Raw genomic sequence first — 20,335 nt, forward strand, 5'->3', positions numbered from 1 at the left:
AGATCGCCCCCCCACCCCTGTGATTCAATTACCTCCCCCCAGGTCCCTCCCACACATGGAAATTCTGGGAGATACAATTCAAGGTGAGATTTGGGTGGGGACACAGCCAAACAATATCAGTAAGGAAGTGGTCATTTACTTTCAATTGGCAGCTATAAGAAACTGGGGGCAATTCTGTGACTCGTGTCTCAATCACATCTGTAAGGAAGGGAGATGACAACAAAGATACAGCTGTAGTAGGTAAAGGAGTAATGGTCACTCATTTTGTCCAAGAGAGGGTGTTTGGTATTTCATGGTGGTATGGTGACATTGTTTTTGACTGTGCTTAGAAAATAAATCATGATGTGGTCTTGCCTTGTCTCATTTTATCACAGTCTCAGAGTTGCCTTGTCTGAGGTCAGCACCCTGCAAGGTTGTTTATGTCCTGGAGGAGAAGAACACAGGCTATCTGTGAATGCAAGGCCAGCTTCCAAATCTTGGGAGCTGCTCTTTTTCCCTTCCTCACAGGTCACAAAATCCCTCCACATATAAATCTCTACACCATAAAATGGGGGTAAGAAGGCCAGGCACGGTGGCTCACACTTTGGAAGGCCAAGGCGAGTGGATCACCTGAGGTCAGGAGTTCGAGACCAGCCTGACCAACGTGGTAAAACCCTGTCTCTACTAAAAACAAAAAATTAGCTGGGCGTGGTGGCAAGCACCTGTAATCCCAGCTACTCGGGAGGCTGAGTCATGAGAATAGCTTGAACCCAGGAGGCGGAGGTTGCAGTGAGCCAAGATTGCGCCATTGCACTCCAGCCTGGGCAACAAGAGTGAAACTCCATCTCAAAAATAAACAAATAAATAAGTAAATAAATAAAATGGGGGTAAGAGCTCTACCTTGTAGGGCAGTTTTGAAGAATGCACAAGATGATGTGACACAGAGGGCAATAGTTCATTTCAAGTTATTCTTCCCCCACGAACCCCATGAGAACACCATACAGTAGCTGCTCGAACACCAATTTCATAGGTTGGGAAACTAGATGGAGAAGGTCAGTGCATTCTGATGGAAATCAGAAGTGAAATAGCCATCCATGCCAAAACTGCAACCGAGCTTCCCATTTTACGCGCCAGCAGCAAATAACCACCGGCAATTGACGTGAAGTGGCCGGTGTGGCACAGGCGTCACAGTGGGGTCAGAGCACTGTCCAGAGCCTGGTTTTGTTGGGGCGACCGGGGGCAACACTGGGTCGTGGGGGGTGGGGAGTGGTCATCACTGGAACCATGATACCTGTGTTTCACTTGGCAGCTTTCACGCTGAGCTCACAGAGAGACGGCCTTAGATGCAGAATCCAGAGAGCACCCCTGGGAAAAGAGAGTACACTCTGAGCCAGGGACAGAGCGGGGACCAGAACCAACTTCTTTTGGTTCCCACACATCATCTTGTCTGATAATAATAGAGTTCATCACCAGTTAGATTTCCAGAATAAAGACCACCCAGGCTCTTTCCCAAATTATACCCTCTCCCTGGTAATTGCAGAGTTGTTCAGGCCCTGCATCTGGCTCGTAACAGCATTTCCAGGAAAACCAGATTGAGTATCACCTCTCACTTGATAGAACAAAAGGAAAATCGCACACTTTGAAGACTCAGCTTCTCCAGTAGAAAGTAAGCTGTGGGGCTACAGAAAGGCACAGGTATGGACTCCCAAGTCAGTTCTTCTCAGCTGCATGAATTTGGGAATACATTCACCCTCAACATGCTCAGGTGTAAAATGGCAATAACAAAACTGCCTCCCTTCATATTCCTGAAGACTGTTGCAAAAATTATCTTTACGGGTTCACATTTAAAAAGAGCTGTACAATAATTTAAAAAAAAAAGTATTTCCTATACGGTGATTTTGTTTACCCAGCAAATAAAACAGATTTAATGCAAAATGGAAAGGTCATATATCATAGCTAAAGTCTTCTTGGTGATATAAGTAATGTTCTTCTATAATGTTACCTAGTGATGGTTAAATCCAGGAATCTGCTGTTTTAGAAGTCACCAAGAAAACCTCTGGAAGGTCGGGGCTCTGCTTACTAAGGTGAAGAAGTTGACTCTTACATATTATTTGATCCATCCATTGGCTATAGTTCGTATATTGTCCCCGCCCAAATCTCATGTTGAATTGTAATCCCTAATGCTGGAGGTGGAACCCAGAGGGAAGTGTCTGGCTCATGGAGGCAGACCTCTCATGACTCTGCGCTGTCTTCGGACGGTGAGTTCTCACGAGATCCAGTCATCTAAAAGTGTGTGGCACCTTCTCCTGCACCTTGTTCCCATTCTCACCCTGTGATGTGTCTGCTTGCCCTTCACTTCCGCCATAATTGGAAGCTTCCTGAGGCTTCCCCAGAAGCAGCTGCCACTATGCTTCCTGTACAGCATGCAGAACTGTGAGCCAATTAAACCTCTTTTCTTTAGAAATTGCCCAGTCTCAGGTATTTCTTTATAGAAGTGCAAGAACAATCTAGCAAACCATTCAACAAAGATTTGTGGAGTTTCTACTCTGCACCAGCCTCAGTTCTGGGAGATGGGATAGAAATTGGGAAATAAATTCATCAAGAAGCCATGGAAACCAACTCTTCAGGCGCAGCATGACTGAAATTGCTCTTTCTCTGGCCCTGATCATCCACAGGGCCCAAAGGGCTTCACCCATACGTGTCCTTATGGATGACGGTCCTTATGAAGTTGCCACGAAGATTGCAGCCTAGACTGCAGCCTTGGGCTAAAAGTGGCTGAGAGCAAGACCGGGTGGATGCTACTAAGAAGGGTCCCAGACTGGGGTAGCATCCTCACTGCATCTGAGGGAGAGGCTGAGCTTGTCTTTTTCACACAGCCCCAGGGCTGAGCAGAGCGCCTTCTCATTGTATGACTTTCCCTTAGAGCAGATCCACATTCTCCTCTCTTCAATGTGAAACTCCAAGCCACCTCCCTGAGCAGAGGCAAATGGTCTGACACTAGGGTGCTCCACCCTTTTCCATTTTCTTCCCCAGTTAAACAATCTGGGAGACACCAGAATCCAGAGTAGTCTATTTCCCAAAGTCTGAATCATTTTGTGTCGCTCTAGTCCAGTGCCATTGTTGGCCTCGGGGGGAGGCAGGGGTGATCAGCAGAATAAGTCAAGCTGGGCTTGGGCTTAGGGACACTAAATTTGGTTCTTTTTCTAGGTATCCCACCAGTATACAGTCCTGCCGAAGTCACCTCTGGAACCTCAGGGTCACGCTCTGCCCTGTGTGCTCCCTCAGCTGCACTGTGACCGGCCTTGCCCCAGCCTCAGCCTCTTGCCCAGATGCAAGCCTGAGGACTGTGGGTTAATGATCAAACCCAACAAGACAGTGGAGCTGGGACTCCCACCCCAGCCTGCAGATCGCTTCCTGCGACTGCTTACCCAAACACCGGCTTCTGAGACCCACGGCCCTTGTTCTCTCAGGTCATCAACAGATTATGATCCATTCAAACACACACACACAAATACACACACACATATAAAGGGACACAAATACACACATAAAGGCACACAATTCATACACACATAAGCACACACACACATCCCTCACCTCAAAGCACAAACATTAATTCCCAGCATCATGATGTAGAGTGAAGGAAGAGTAAACGGTGTTTTTAAAGTGCTCTTGGTCTGCCCAGCTCCCCAGCCCACTGCAGAGCAGGTTCATTCCTCTTTGTTCTCCTTCCGGTTTTAAGACTGTGTCCCTGTTGGCGCATAAGAAATAGGACCATGAAAGCGTCATCCACCCACCCCTAATACCCATCACTTAATCCCCGAAGACCTGGCAGAAGCTTCCATTATTCCCTCTGTACTCTCTGGGTCAGGTCACATTCTTGAGAGCTTTTATACTCCTGTCCAAATAACCCATGGGGGCTTTGCTTGTCTGGTTAGGCAGGCAATGAAAGAATCATTTTTGCCAGGATCACTCTGTGGAATATAAATGTGGGTGAGTGGGTGGAAGGGAAGGACCATGTGCCTGGGCGAGCTCATTAAGGAACAGTCCAGGCAACACTCCCCAGTCCTCCCGAGGTCCCCTCTGGGACTTCAGGGTCACGCTCTGCCCTGAGTGCTCCCTGAGCTGTGCTGTGACCGGCCTTGCCTAGACCTCAGCCTCTTGCCCAGACACAAGCCTCGGGGCTGGCGGATAATGATCAAACCCAAGACAGTGGAGCTGGGACTCCTGCACCAGTGCAGATCCCTGTTTCCGCGACTGCTTACCCAACCACGAGCTTCTAAGACCCACGGCCCTGAGAGGGTGGGCTGAGCATGCAGGGCCCACGACCCTGGATTCCCAAGCTCAAGCCCCCCAGATCAAGGGCAGCAAGCAGCCTGCTGGTTTGTACTCTGCAGCTATTTTCAAAACACCTAGAGGGCTGGGCGGGGTGCCTCACACCTGTAATCCCAGCACTTTGGGAGGCCAAGGTGGGCGGATCACTTGAGGTCAGGAATTGGAGACAACCCTGCCGAGATGGTGAAACTTCGTCTCTACTAAAAATACAAAAAATTAGCCAGGCATGGTGGTGCACGCCTGTAGTCCCATCTACTCGGGAGGCTGAGGCAGGAGAATTGGTTGAACTCAGGAGGCAGAGGTTGCAGTGAGCCAAGATCAGGCCACTGCACTCCAGCCTGGGCGGCAGAGTGAGACTTCATCTCTAAACAAACAAGCAAACAAGAAACACCTAGAAAATGTTTGCTCCCAGCTAGAATTCATGTTGAGATGGGAGGACTCGAAGAAGAATGGAGCAGAGACGAGCGCTGGGGTGGCTCCTTATGTCCTGGGTGAGAAGACCTGCCTATGGTGGAGTTTCCAAGGCAGGAGGTAGGAAATCCCAAAAAGGCCAGAGAGACGGCAGCCCTACTTGGCTGGCATTGGCCAATCTACAGTTGGAGTTTGGGGTTCTGGTGTTCCAGCTGTGGAGCTTGCTTCCTCAGGAGCCCTCGTGGGCAGAGGAGGGTGACGACTTCATTCACAATCACTTCTGGCAGGGACAGCCAAGTGCTGACCCAAGGGTGGCTGGCCTGGAGCCCAGCAGATATTAGACAAACGACCACAGTCAGCGGAGAGCAGGGTGAGGCTCCAGATGGCAGAGCTGGTGCCCCTCGATAGACAGAACAGGAAGGTGGCCGCTCCCTGCAGGAAGGCAGCCCTATCCAAAGCTGGAGATGGCGCTGTCCTGAGGGCACACAGGCTCTGTTCCTGGAGGGGTAGAAGTGGGGCCGGGGCGACCCTTGGCAGAACTCCTCTGAAAAGTACCCTTCCGTGGGAACTGGGCTCAGTCAGCTTTGAGATCTCTCTCATTCAAGAAGGCCTTGTTTCTGAGTCTGTGGATGGGCTGAGTTACTTATTGAGTGGAGGGTCCCAGCCTTCCCAGCAGCATCAAAGCCTCATATCCCTGCAGGGCATTCCTGAGTAGCTTTTATCCTTTTATCTTGGGCTTTGAAGGGAGAACAATAATCCAGAGATTAAATTCAAACATCTTGTAGTAGCCACAGGCTTTGAACACACCCTTCACCCTCCCTACCACCCTGCAGGCTCCTAGGGGCTCCTTGGGCTGGAAATGGGGGCAGCAGAGGTCGAACACCTGGCTCAGCCTCCGCTGGGCACCAAAGCCCTTTGGCAAAGGGAGCAACTGGCATTTGGGACAGTTGGATTTGATTTACGGTCACTTGGAAGCCTCCATAATAGCCATGACTTCAGGAGATTCTATGAAGACATGACGGGTCCACGGCCACCTTGATGCCTTTCTAAGCAGTCTTATCTTAGGAGCAGTAGCATTTCTGATGAAGTCATTTCTAAGGGGAACCCCTTCCTGTTTTTCAATTCCTGAATGAATTAGAAGTTTGCATGGTTTAAGGAGCCCACTCGTCATCTGGATCAGTTAGTTAAGCAACTGGTTAAACTGCTCTGGGTCTCCATTTTCTCACCTGATAAATAAGGATTACATAATTCAGCACTGGCATTCTGTGTTCCCGGGACTGGTTCTGCGTGGTGTCTGTGTGCTCAGCTCCAGGGAATCAGCCCTCAGCCCTGGCTTGAAATAAAGCAAAGAAGGACATCCCTGTCCAGTGGGACGCTGGGACTACTGACTGCTCTGACTTTCCAAGCCATTGGACCAGAGCTCTCAAAGCAGATTGCTAACTGGAAGTGTTGGAGCTAAGGCTAAGCCATCTCTAGTAAAGGACACTGAAGAGGGGGCTTCTTGTCTGGGACACACACCCACACACACACAAATTCCTTTCGGAACACAAACCACCTCTGATTCAACCTGGAATTCCTAGTTCTAAGCACAGGGTGTGGCATCAGGTAGTTGCTACACAAAGACGTGGTGATGGATGAACAAAAAATGAAAGAACAAAAACATGTAAAACTTATTGAGGTTATCCTCCCGGTGTCCTGAAAACGTGCCATGCGCCATTTCAGTTACTCCTCACATCTTTAATCTGAATGAATGTTTACTTAATAACTCTCTTAAGAACTTTATGGGAGAGAAATAGCAGGGACCCAGGAGGGTGACCTGGGTTCTCACTCTTGCCCCTGATGAGCTGTGTGACCTTGAACAATCACCCAGCCTCGATGGGCCTCAGTTCCCATCTTTACAATGAGAGCTTTGGACCAAATAACCTTGGATGTCCCGCTTGCTTCTGGCAGTTTATGAAAATTAAAATCAATAATATCTTACAGGAAAAAAAAGCCATTCATTCTAATAATGACATTGACTTTGAAATTGTAAAACATCCACCTTTCCGATCTGTGTTTTCTATTCATTCAATTGAATACACATTTTTAGTTTTCCAAAAAGCAGTGGCAAAGGTTAAGAATGACTCTGAGCCACCTTTAAAAATCTGAAGGGTCCTTGTGTTGTTAGTGAGAACTGACCTCTGCCAGAAGGGTCCAGGGGCACATGCATGACTCCTTAATTGGACGCCCTGAATTACTCCTGGAAACTTACAGATGCAGCCTTTCAAAAAGATTTTGAACCCCACTGGCTCTATCCTGAGCTCCACTCTGGGCTCCACCCAAGAGCAGCAACAAACTATGAGAGCTGAGCAGCCTGGGCATGGCTTTCAAGGCCCCTTCTTACATAGTTTCCACATGTTCCCTCCAGATTGCACGTTGAGATGTGATTGCCAGTATTGGAGGTGGAGCCTGACGGGAGGTGATTGGATTATAAGCAGATCCCGCTTGGATGGTTTGACACCATCCCCTCGGTGATAAGTGAGTCCTCACTCAGTTTGCTTAGGATCTGGTTGTTTTAAAAGAATCTGGGACCTCCACCTTCTGGCTCTCTTGCTCCCACTCTCGCTATGTGACACCATCATGATTGGAAGTTTCCTTAGACCCCCACCAGGAGCAGATTCTGGGAACATGCTTCCTGTACAGCCTGCAGAATCATCAGCCAGGTAAGCATATTTTCTTTATAAATTACCCAGTCTCGGGTATTCCTTTATAGTGACATAGGAATGGACTAACACACCTTTCCAAAGCCTGGCCACTCTGTTGTGTCTCAGAGGCAGAGGGAGGTGGCTTTCCTCAGGGTTGAGTATAACTCTACCAATGACCAGCCCATCCTGCCAGACATAGGGTGACTACAGATCCTGGAGATGCAAAAATGTCCCCCTGTGAGTCTCTGGCACCAGGGACCCTGCAGGCGTGAAAACTCAGTGGCTTCCTTAAAAGAAATGAACAGGGCCTTGGGTACTGAAGGAGGGTCCCAGCCCACCAGGAACAAAGTTCTTGAACCCGAGAGAGAGAAAAATGCCCCTGATCCTGAGAAGGTGCTTGATATGGTTAGACTTTGTGTCCTCACCTAAGTCTCATCTTGAATTGTAATGATAATCCCCATAATCCCCACGTGTCAAGGGAGAGGCCAGGTGGAAGTAATTGAATCATGGGGCAGTTCCCCCATGCTGTTCTCGTGACAGTGAATGAGTTCTCACGATATCTGATGGCTTTATAAGAGGCTTTTTCCTACTTCACTCGGCACTTCTCCCTCCTGCTGCCTTATGAAGAAAGTGCCTTGCTTTCCTTTTGCCATGATTGTAAGTTTCCTGAGGTCTCCCAAGCCATGCTAAACTGTGAGTCAATTAAGCCTCTTTCCTTTATAAATTACCCAGCCTTGGCCAGCTCTTTATAGCAGTATGAAAACAGACTAAGAATGCTGTAGTTGTAACTCATTCTGAGGTAGAAGAATTTTTGAGTTTAGCCCTAAAGAGTTGGAAAATAGCTGGCATCAGCAAAGGATTCTATGGGGGTAGGAGGAGTGGGCACTTGATGCCCTCCAACCAAGCCAGGGAGATGCCCCAAGTTCCTAGAAAAGGCAGGTGGAGGGTTCCCATGAGAACCATTCTTTTGAGGCCACTATTTACAAAGGATGCCATAAATGTGCCTTCCCATGCTAAAGACAGCAGCACACAGAGACAAGAGGTCACAGGTAGCTGGCAGTGGCCAGTGGCCACTCCCTGAGGTCGCTTCAGATCAGGTGGAGCCCAGCAACTGAAGCAGATGCAGATTAGAGCCAGGCAAGAAAGGGGCAACAGCACTGCAAATCCTGAGCGACTGCCCGGGAGCCCCAGGAGCCCCAGTGGGCCGTCCGCAGCCCTGCGCAGCAACTCAATTTGCCAGATGGGTGACCAGAGCCAAGAGCCTTCACTGCTGCCCACACTGTGGGTGGACAGCATCCACTTCTGTGGGCAGAACCGGCTGCACGACTTGCCGACCCAGTACAAAATGAAAATGCGGTACTCCTTGTTCAAGAATTATTAAGCATTTCAGGATGGCAACAGCAATGAGTTATACTAAGTGTGGGGCCCTCCTGAGCTCGTGCCTATGATGCCAGCCCTGTCTGTGGGGTTTTCTGAGTCTGTGTAAGTCCTTCCCACTGGAGTTTGCCTTAATAATTTGAGGATAAGTTAATAGTGGACACCATTTTGAATCTGCTTAAAAGAAAAAAAGAAACAAAACTACAGCAACTAAAGTATTTCCATCCTACAAATATTTGTCGAGTTTCCATCTCATGCCAGGCACTAGTCAAGCCACTTGGGATCCCATGGTGAACAAAGGCCATGGCCACCTGGCACTTACCTGCCAGCAGGGGAAGAAGCATCTGGCTTCAGTTCCTCTCTGAAAACTTTTCCGAGACAGCCTGCCGGCAAGACCTGAGTTAGCTTCTTCATGGCTCAACCTGTATCCCCAGAGAGTTGGGCACTTTAATACTAAATTGCTCTTTGAGTTTTGTTCACATATGTTAGCTTCACCTCCACAGCAGGGCCCTAAGCTATTTGTCTTATAGAAAAGTTCCCTATTTAGTCTGTTCAACAAATGTTTACTTAGCACTTGTGCCCGGCCCAGGTCTAGATGCTGGGGATGCAAATAATTATAAGACACTCTCCCCATACTCCAGGAGGTCCTATCTCAGATAAGAGACATATAATTTTTATTTTATTTTATTTTATTTTTTAATTTACTTTATTGCATTTTACGTTTTGGGGTACATGTGAAGAACATGACAGATTGTTGCATAGGAACACACATGGCAGTGTGATTTGCTGCCTTCCTCCTCATCACCTACATCTGGCATTTCTCTCCATGCTATCTCTCCCCAACTCCCCACCACCCACTGACCCTCCTCTATTTCCCCTCAACAGACCCCAGTGTGTAGTGCTCGCCTCCCTGTGTCCATGTGTTCTCATTGTTCAACACCCACCTATGAGTGAGAACATGCAGTGTTTGATCTTCTGCTCTTGTGTCAGTTTGCTGAGAATGATGGTTTCCAGGTTCATCCATGTCCCTACAAAGGACACAAACTCATCATTTTTGATGGCTACATAATATTCCACGGTGTATATGCACCACATATTCCCTGTCCAGTCTATCATCGATGGGCATTTGGGTTGGTTCCAGGTCTTTGCTATTGTAAACAGTGCTGCAATGAATATTCGTGTGCATGTGTCCTTATAATAGAATGATTTATAATCCTTTGGATATATACCCAGTAATGGGATTGCTGGGTCAAATGGAATTTCTATTTCTAGGTCCGTGAGGAATCGCCACACTGTCTTCCACAATGGTTGAACTAATTTACACTCCCACCGACAGTGTAAAAGTGTTCCTATTTCTCCACATCCTCTCCAGCATCTGTTGTCTCTAGATTTTTAAAGATCGCCATTCTAACTGGCGTGAGATGGTATCTCAATGTAGTTTTGATTTGCATTGAGACATATAATTAATTAATGACTGTATTAAAGAGGGCTAGAATGGAAACAAAGGAAGGAAGAGCATGTTTTGAATAGAAGAGAGAGATAGAGGAGGTCAGGAAAGGCAGATGACATTTGAGTTCTGCTTTGAAGTCTTGGTGGGGACAAAGCACAGGCCTGTCTCTTTGCAGGGCCTCTTCAAGGAGCGCCCAGTAGCTAGCTTCAGGCCCCCTGCCTCCCCCGGTGGAAGGGCCTGTTCTCTCCAGCACCTGGAATGCCCTTCAGCAGGTCTTGCTTTGAGCACCCTGCCCATCTGATACTTGAATTCCCTCCAGAACATCTGAGTCCAGGACATTCAGCTGTGGTACGAACATGATCAACGACAGGTAGCTAATGGCCTCTGACTCATGAGCTTTCAGAATATCCTGACTGCGATAATGCTCTTCCTTCTTTAGAGCCAAATATCTCCCTCTTGAACTTCCCTTGTCAGTTCTGCCTTCGAGGCCCAAACAGACTTGACAGATCAACTCATTCATTCACCAGATGTTCACTGCCCATCCTTCCAAGGCGGAGCCAGCATGCTGGGTGCAGGCCTTGCCTTCAGGAGCTCAGAGTCCAGTGTGTAGCTTTCAGAATATGACAGACGTGTAGACCAAAGTGCTGAAGCACACACACAGGATGCTGGATTACCCACCCCAGTCCTGAGATGTCAAGGGAAGGCTTCCCCAGGAAGTGATAGCTTCCCCAAGGCCTGAAGTCGCAACACCTGCATGGGCCCCAAAGGCCCTGAAAAGCAGCCATTACCTATGAGAAATGGGGGAGACTGTTGCCCTTTAAACACCGTGTTTATTCTCAAGAAGAAAATACTGGAGGATTCTAATTATGGCAGCCCTGCCCCATCCTGTTTACTGACAAGCCCAGACACTGGAGGAGGCATCGCCACAGAGAGCTCCCAGGGAGGAGGAGTTTTGCTGGGGGTCCTGCCGTGCCCCAGTACCTACTCACACAGGAGAGCCTGGTACACAGGAGGTGGACAGCCCACGTGGATGGAATTGACCAGACAGCCTAGAATGATTTCCCAAGCATAAGCCTGCAGCTAGCTTTGCTGTAAAGGGCTGGTGAAGCCAAGGAAGGAGAGAGACACAAGGGAAAGACAGGGTGGGCCTGACACCTTCATTTCAGGAAGCAGGTGAGCAAGGGTGTATCTTCTCACCTTCCTCCTCCCACCAGCTCTGGGCCTACAGAGGCCCAGGAGGATGAGTTAGACCAGGATGGGCTTTATTTCTTAAAGTCACAAAGACTGTGTGTAAGAAGAAGCAGGAAGTCTCCCCAACAGGGAGCCTTGGCCCCTCCTCAGGGAAGAGCACACAGGTTCCCTCGTGTGAGCCCCCCCAGTGCTGAGCTCTGAGCCCATCCTGCTGCTCCCACCACAAACCTGCCTACCCAATGTGCACATGAAACCCTAGCACCCTTCACCAGCTACACACACCCAGGCAGGTGGCAGGACTGATGACAGGTAGCAGGAATCAGACTAATTGCCAGGATACAGGGCTCCAGATGGCGGCTGGATCGAATCCTGTGTGTTGGTCTGCAGCCTGTCTGTCCTTGACAGGGAGCCAAAAATGTCGTTTCATCTGGGCGTGAACCCCTTTCCACTGGCCCCAAGCTCTTCAATTTCTGTACTACCAGGATCTGCTGGGCTAGTCCACTGCCCTCCAGGAAACAAAGCCAGTGGCAGCTTGAGCCCACCTCCTTGAACTCACATGGCATTTTAACTCTTCGCCTAAAGATGAAGGAGGAGCCTGACAGATCTTAGTATAATTTGAAGAGGATGAGTCAGAAGCCGGTTCAAGGATCCGTTCTAGTTGCTTGTCTTCAGCCTGAGCTCTGAAAACAGACTTGCTGCTTCCAAACAAGGCGAGCAAGTGACCGACTTGACCTCACCTTCTCTTGTGGACTGCCAGAGTGCAACCTCCCCAGGCCTAGAGAACAGCAGGCCGCAGACCCAACTTCTGGCCCAGACGCCTCAGAACTTGGCATTTGGCACTGTCAAGCTGATTCAAGCATCTATTTCTCAGTCCCTTGGGGAAAAGACCTGCAAAGTTAGACAGGAACAGCCAAGTTCAGCAGCTCGTCTTCCCCAAGACACAGCCAAGACCCCGTTAAGGTCAAGCATGACCAGGAACTCACTTTCAAGGCTGGCTTCCCCAAAATGCTGAGACGCGAGGAGGGTGAACATAGAGGGATTTGCCTTGAATGGGAATTTCCACACTGCACCCCTGCCCTGTGCTTCTGCCCCTGATGATATAATTTTCTGCTCTCATTTAACAAGAAAGTAAGAAAACAAAATTGGAGCCAATCCTGAACAGCTTCTCCTCCAGTCTAATCCTGCAGTCTAATTAAGCTTGGCTTCTCCCTTTGTACCAGGAGAACCAGTTTGCCCAGACTTAAAGAGATTACCAGCTCCTTCGCAGTGGGTTTGGTAAACTCCTGCAGAAATAGAGCTCTGGGCTCGTATTCTCCCAGGTGCTGTGGTCCTGTGAGCGAGTCTCCTCACTTCTTTGCCTTCCCATTTCTGTTTTTTGAGACAGAGTCTTGTTCTGTCACCCAGGCTGGAGTGCAGTGGCCCGATCTTGGCTCACTGCAACCTCCGCCTCCGGGGTTTTAGAGATTCTCCTGCCTCAGCCTCCTGGGTAGCTGGGATTACAGGCTCGTACCACCATGCCTGGCTAATTTTTGTACTTTTAGTAGAAATGGAGTTTCACCATGTTGGTCAGGCTGGTATCGAACTCCTGACTTTGTGATCTCCCCGCCTCGGCCTCCCAAAATACTGGGATTACAGGCATAAGCCACCGCGCCCAGCCTGTCTTCCCATTTCATGGTGGAGTCCCACGGTTTTGCTGAGCCACATAAGAGGCAGGGACTTGCTTTCTCAGATTACAAATGCAGTGGCCAAGTCCTAAGTCTAGCACGAGTGAGTCTTGCACACACAAGACTAATGGCTGGATTTTTTTTTTTTTTTTTTCGGTACAGAGTCTCTCTGTTGCCCAGGCTAGAGTGCAGCAGCGCGATCTTGGCTCACTGCAACCTCTGCCTCCCAGGTTCAAGCGATTGTCCTTCTCAGCCTCCCAAGCAGCTGGGACTACAGGCATGCACCAACACGCCTGGCTAATTTTTGTATTTTTGGTAGAGATGGGCTGTCACTGTATTGGCCAGGCTGGTCTTGAACTCCTGATCTTGTGATCCACCCACTTCAGTCTCCCAAAGTTCTGGGATTACAGGCATGAGCCACCATGCCTGGCCATGCTGGATCTTTTTAGCATGCACTTCTCAATCATTTATGGGTGGTCAGCAGTTTTCCTGACATTTGCTTCACCTAGATAAGTTACTGACTCTCTTTCCATCTGTGGCTATGTCAGCAAGGTGAGGCTGGGCAGGCTGTCTGTGGTTTTGTGGCCTGGCCAGCCTGCTCCTCATCATGAGACATTGGGTCAGCAGACTGGTATGATAGCAGTTCAGCCTCTGCTGAGGACTTGTGGGCACCGTACGCCTAGAAAGAAGGCGTGCTGGTCCCCAGGTCCTTACAGCTTTCCCTTCTGCACTGAAGGGAGTCAGATTCTGCCACTGCTTCTTCTGGGCGCTGATTGGTGGTCTCTGTTTTCCTGGGTGCACTCACCTGCCAAATTCATCCTATGCAATTCTCAGAATCTCTAGTTTATCAATGGCCCTTTATTTTTATGTTTTTAATTTTTATATTTTGAGACCAGGTCTCACTCTGTTATCCAGGCTGAAATGCAGTAACACAATCACAGCTCACTTCAGCCACGACCTCTGGGGCTCAAGTAATCCTCCCACTTCTGCCTCTAGAGTAGCTGGAACTACAGGTATGCACTACCACTCCTGCACTCCCAGCTAATCTATTTTATTTTATTTTACCAGAAAATTTAATTTCAGCCACATATCCACTATTAGGACTTCATTTCTGCGCCTAAGGTAGCACATTATATATAGTCAGTTCTTCATGAATATTTATTGCTTGATTAAAGTTTACATATTGGTTATCTTCCATACTCAAATTCAGTGGCTCAAAAATGTTATTCATTTTGTTTATGTAGAAATAGCCCAGAGATTCTTGAACTGGTCAATATTGGTAAGGTTAGAAGACATTATCTAGAAGATTGTTTTCCAAATTCTACTGTGCATCAGATTTATTTGAGCAAATTAAATAAACACACAGATTTCCACAGTCCCCAAAAACCTGAGTTAGAATCTATGGAAGGTGGAGATTGAGAATTTGTATTTTAGATATGCAGAAATAGCTGAGGGGATATAATTTGCCTATCGATGTCTGGACCAATGTGTGTGAATCACTGAGTCTTCCCATTCAGGGCTCTTCCTTTTTTCCTTTTCTTTTTCTGTTTTGTCCTTTTTTCCACTATGTTTATTCTTAGCCAATCCAGAACATGCAGACTTTTTTTTTTAAGGTTTCCTTTTTTATTATTAAGTTCTGGGATACATGTGCAGAATGTGCAGGTTTGTTACATAGGCACACATATGCCATGGTAGTTTGCTGCACCCATCCACCTGTCATCTACATTAGGTATTTCTCCTAATGCTATCCCTCCCCTAGCCCCTCAAACCCCGACAGGCCCCGGTGTGTGACGTTCCCCTCCCTGTGTCCATGTGTTCTCATTGTTCAACTCCCACTTATGAGTGAGAACATGTGGTGTTTGCTTTTCTGTCCCTGTGTTAGTTTGCTGAGAATGATGGTTTCCAGCTTCATCCATGTCCCTGCAAAGGACATGAACTCATTTCTTTTTATGTCTGCATAGTTTTTTGTGGTATATGTGTGCCACATTTTCTTTATCCAGTCTATCATTGATGGGCATTTGGGTTGATTCGGTCTTTGCTATTGTGAATAGTGCTGCAATAAACATACGTGTACATGTGTCTTTATAGCAGAATGATTTATAATCCTTTGGGTATATACCCAGTAATTGGATTGCTGGGTCTAATGGCATTTCTGGTTCTAGATCCTTGAGGAATCACCACATTGTCTTCCACAATGGTTGAACTAATTTACACTCCCACCAACAGTGTAAAAGTGTTCTTATTTCTCCACATCCGCTCCAGCATCTGTTGTTTCCTGACTTTTTAATGATCGCCATTCTAACTGGCATGACATGTTATCTCACTGTGGTTTTAATTTGCATTTCTCTAATGACCAGTGGTGATAAATTTTTTTTCATATGTTTGTTGGCTGCATAAATGTCTTCTTTTGAGAAGTGTCTGTTCATATTCTTCACCCACTTTTTGATGGGATTGTTTGGTTTTTTCTTGTAAATTTGTTTAAGTTCCTTGTAGATTCTGAATATTAGCCCTTTGTCAGATGGATAGATTGCAAAAATTTTCTCCCATTCTGTAGGTTGCCTGTTCACTCCGATGATAGTTTATTTTGCTGTGCAGAAGCCCTTTTGTTTAATTAGATCCCATTTGTCAATTGTTTTTGGTGTTTTAGTCATGAAGCCTTTGCCTATGCCTATGTCCTGAATGGTATTGCATAGGTTTTCTTCTAGGGTTTTTATGGTTTTAGGTCTTACATGTAAGTCTTTAATCTATCTTGAGTTAATTTTTGTATAAGGTATAAGGAAGGAGTCCAATTTCAGTTTTCTGCATATGGCTAGCTAGTTTTCCCAACACCATTTAATAAATAGGGAATCCTTTCCTCTTTGCTTGTTTTTGTCAGGTTTGTCAAAGATCAGATTGTTGTAGATATGTGGCATTATTTCTGAGGGCTCTGTTTTGTTCCTTTGGTCTATATCTCTGTTTTGGTACCAGTACCTTGCTGTTTTTATTACTGTAATTTTGTAGTATAGTTTGAAGTCAGGTAGCATGATGCCTCCAGATTTGTTCTTTTTGCTTAGGATTGTCTTGGCTATATGGGCTCTTTTTTTCATTCCATGTGAAATTTAAAATAGTTTTTTCTAGTGAAGTTAATGGAAGCTTGATGTGGATAGCATTGAATCTGTAAATTACTTTGGGTAGTATGGCCATTTTCACAATATTGATTCTTCCTATCCATGAGCATGAAGTGCTTTTCCATTTGTTTGTGTCCTCTCTTATTTCCTTGAGCAGTGATTTATAGCTCTCCTTGAAGAGGTCCTTCACATTCTTTCTCCTTGAAAAGATCCTTCACAACCCTTGTAAGTTGTATTCCTAGGTATTTTATTCACTTTGTAGCAAGTGTGAATGGAAGTTCACTCATGATTTGGCTCTCTATTTGTCTATTATTGGTGTATAAATAAGAATGCTTATGATTTTTGCACATTGGTTTTGTATCCTGAGATTTTGCTGAAGTTGCTTATCAGCTTAAGGAGATTTTGAGCTGGAACTATGGGGTTTTCTAAATATACAATCATATCATCTGCGAACAGTAACAATTTGACCTCCTCTCTTACTATTTGAATACCCTTTGTTTCTTTCTCTTGCCTGATTGCCCTGGCCAGAACTTCCAATACTATGTCAACTAGGAGTGGTGAGAGAGGGCATCCTTGTCTTGTGCAGGTTTTCAAAGGGATGCTATCAGCTTTTGCCCATTCAGTATGACATTGGCTGTGGGTTTGTCATAAATAGCTCTTATTATTTTAAGATACGTTCCATTAAAACCTAGTTTATTGAGAGTTTTTAGCATAAAGGGTGTTGAATTTTATTGAAGGCCTTTTCTGCATCTATTGAGATAATCATGTGGTTTTTGTCTTTGGTTCTGCTTATGTGATGGATTATGTTTATTAATTTGTGTACTTTGAATCAGCCTTGCATCTCAGGGATGAAGCCGACTTGATCGTGGTGGATAAACTTTATGATGTGCTGCTGGATTTGGTTTGTCAGTCATTTATTGAGGATTTTTGCATCAATGCTCATCATGGATATTGGCCTGAAATTTTCTTTTTTTGTTGTGTGTCTGTCAGGTTTTTGTATCAGGATGATTCTGGCCTCATAAAATTAGTTAGGGAGGAGTCCCTCTTTTTCTATTGTTTGGAATCATTTCAGAAGGAATGGTATCAGCTCCTCTTTGTACCTCTGGTAGAATTCGGCTGTGAATCCATCTGGTCCTGGGCTTTTTTTGCTTGGTAGGGTATTAATTACTGCCTCAATTTCAGAACTTGTTATTGGTCTATTCAGGGATTCAACTTCTTCCTGGTTTAGTCTTGGGAAGGTATATGTGTCGAGGAATGTATCCATTTCTCCTAGATTTTCTAGTTTATTTGTGTAGAGATGTTTATGTTTATAGTATTCTCTGATGGTAGTTTGTATTTCTGTGGGATTAGTGATGATATCCCCTTTACCATTTTTTTATTGTGTCTATTTGATTCTTCTCTCTTTCTTTCTTTCTTAGTCTGGCTAGCAGTCTATCTGTTTTGTTAATCTTTTCAAAAAACCAGCTCCTGGATTCACTGATTTTTTGAAGGGTTTTTTTGTGTCTCTGTCTCCTTCAGTTCTGCTCTAGTCTTCATTATTTCTTGTCTTCTGCTAGCTTTTGAATTTGTTTGTCCTTGCTTCTCTAGTTCTTTTTTCTTTTTCTTTTTTAATAAAAATTTTTTTTCTTTTTTTTTTAAAGATGGGGTTTCAGCATATTGGTCAGGCTGGTCTTGAACTCCCAATCTCAGGTGATCCACACGCCTTGGCCTCCAAAGTGCTTGGATTACAGGCGTGAGCCATCACGCCTTGCCTCTAGTTCTTTTAGTTGTGATGTTAGGGTGTCGATTTTAGATCTTTCCTGCTTTCTCCTGTGGGCATTTAATATTATAAATTTCCCTCTAAACACTGCTTTAGCTGTGTCCCAGAGATTCTGGTATATTGTGTCTTTGTTCTCATTGATTTCAAATAACTTATTTATTTCTGCCTTAATTTCATTATTTACCCAGTAGTCATTCAGGAGCAGGTTATTCAGTTTCCATGTAGTTGTGCAGTTTTGAGTGAGTTTCTTTCTTTTTTTTTTTTAAAGATGGGGTTTCACCATGATGGCCAGGCTGGTCTTGAACTCCTGACCTCAGGTGATCCACCCACCTCGGCCTCCCAAAGTGCTGAGTGAGTTTCTTAATCCTGAGTTCTAATTTGATTGCACTGTGGTCTGAGAGACTGCTTGTTATGATTTCCGTTCTTTTGCATTTGCTGAGAAGTGTTTTACTTCCAATTATGTGGTCAATTTTAGAATAAGTGTGATGTGGTGCTGAGAAGAACGTATATTCTGTTGATTTGGGGTGGAGAGTTCTGTAGATGTCTATTAGGTCTGCTTGGTACAGAGCTGAGTTCAAGTCCTGGATGTCCTTGTTAATATTCTGTTTTGTTGATCCTGTCTAATATTAACAGTGAGGTGTTAAAGTCTCCCACTATTATTGTGTGGGAGCCTGAGTCTCTTTGCAGGTCTCTAAGAACTTGCTAAATATATATGCACCCAATAAATGTATCCACCTTTATTGGGTGAATGTATATTTAGGATAGTTAGCTCTTCTTATTACATTGATCTCTTTACTTTTATGTAATGCCCTTCTTTGTCTTTTTTGATCTTTGTTGGTTTAAAGTCTGTTTTATCAGAGACTAAGATTGCAAACCCTGCTTTTTTTTCGCTTTCCATTTGCTTGGTAAATATTCCTCCATCCCTTTATTTTGAGCCTATGTGTGTCTACTGTATTCAGGAGCCCACATCAGATGGGCCTCCTGAATACAGTACATTGATGGGTCTTGACTCTATCCAATTTGCCAGTCTATGTCTTTTAATTGGGGCATTTAGCCCATTTACATTTAAGGTTAATATTGTTATGTATGAATTTTATCCTGAGGGTATGATGCTAGCTGGTTATTTTGCCCATTAATGGATGCAGTTTCTTTTCTTTACAATTTGGTATGTTTTTGCAGTGACTGGTACCAGTTTTTCCTTTCCATTTTTAATGCTTCCTTCAGGAACTCTTGTAAGGCAGGCCTGGTGTTGACAAAAATCTCTCAGCATTTGCTTGTCTGTAAATGATTTTATTTCTCCTTCGCTTATGAACCTTAGTTTGGCTGGATATGAAATTCTAGGCTGAAAATTCTTTTCTTTAAGAATGTTGAATATTGGCCCCCATTCTCTCCTGGCTCGTAGGGTTTCTGCAGAGAGATCTGCTATTAGTCTGATGGGCTTCCCTTTGTGGGTAACTCCACCTTTCTCTCTGGCTGCCCTTAACATTTTTTCCTTCATTTCAACCTTGGTGAATCTAACAATTAGATTGCGTTTTGGGGTTGCTCTTCTCAAGGAGTATCTTTGTGATGTTCTCTGTGTTTCCTGAATTTGAATGTTGGCCTGTATTGTTAGGTTAAGGAAATTCTCCTGGATAACATCCTGAAGAGTGTTTTCCAACTTGGTTCCATTCTCCCCATCACTTTCAGGTACACCAATCAAATGTTGGTTTGGTCTTTTCACATAGTCCCATATTTCTTGGAGGTTTTGTTCATTCCTCTTTATTCTTTTTTCTCTAACCTTGTCTTCATGCTTTATTTCATTAAGTTGATCTTTAATCTCTGATATCCTTTCTTCTGCTTGATCGATTTGGCCATTGATATTTGTGTATGCTTTATGAAGTTCTTGTGCTGTGTTTTTCAGCTCCACGAGGTCATTTATGTTCTTCTCTAAACTTGCTATTCTAGTTAGCAATTCCCCTAACCTTTTTTCAAGGTTCTTAGCTTCCTCGCATTGAGTTAGAACGTGGTCTTTTAGCTCAGAGGAGTTTTGTTATTTCTTGTCCACCTTCTGAAGCCTAATTCTGTCAATTCATCAAACTCATTCTCCGTCCAATTTTGTTCCCTTGCTGGTGAGGAGTTGAGATTCTTTGGAGAAGAAGAGGCATTCTGGGTTTTGGAATTTTCAGGCTTTTTGTGCTGGTTTTTCCTCAGTCAGGCTCTTCTGCTGCAGGTCTGCTGGAGTTTGCTGCAGGTCCACTCCAGACCCTGTTTGCCTGATGTGTCACCAGCAGAGGTTGCAGAACAGCAAAGATTGCTTCCTGTTCCTCCTCCAGAAGCTTTGTCCCAGAGGGGCACCCACCAGATGCCAACCGGAGCTCTACATTATGAGGTGTCTGTTG

The sequence above is a fragment of the Sapajus apella genome, unplaced genomic scaffold, assembly GCF_009761245.1.
Source record: "Sapajus apella isolate SASKATOON/1434 unplaced genomic scaffold, GSC_monkey_1.0 scaffold31, whole genome shotgun sequence".
Taxonomy (NCBI): Eukaryota; Metazoa; Chordata; class Mammalia; order Primates; family Cebidae; genus Sapajus; species Sapajus apella.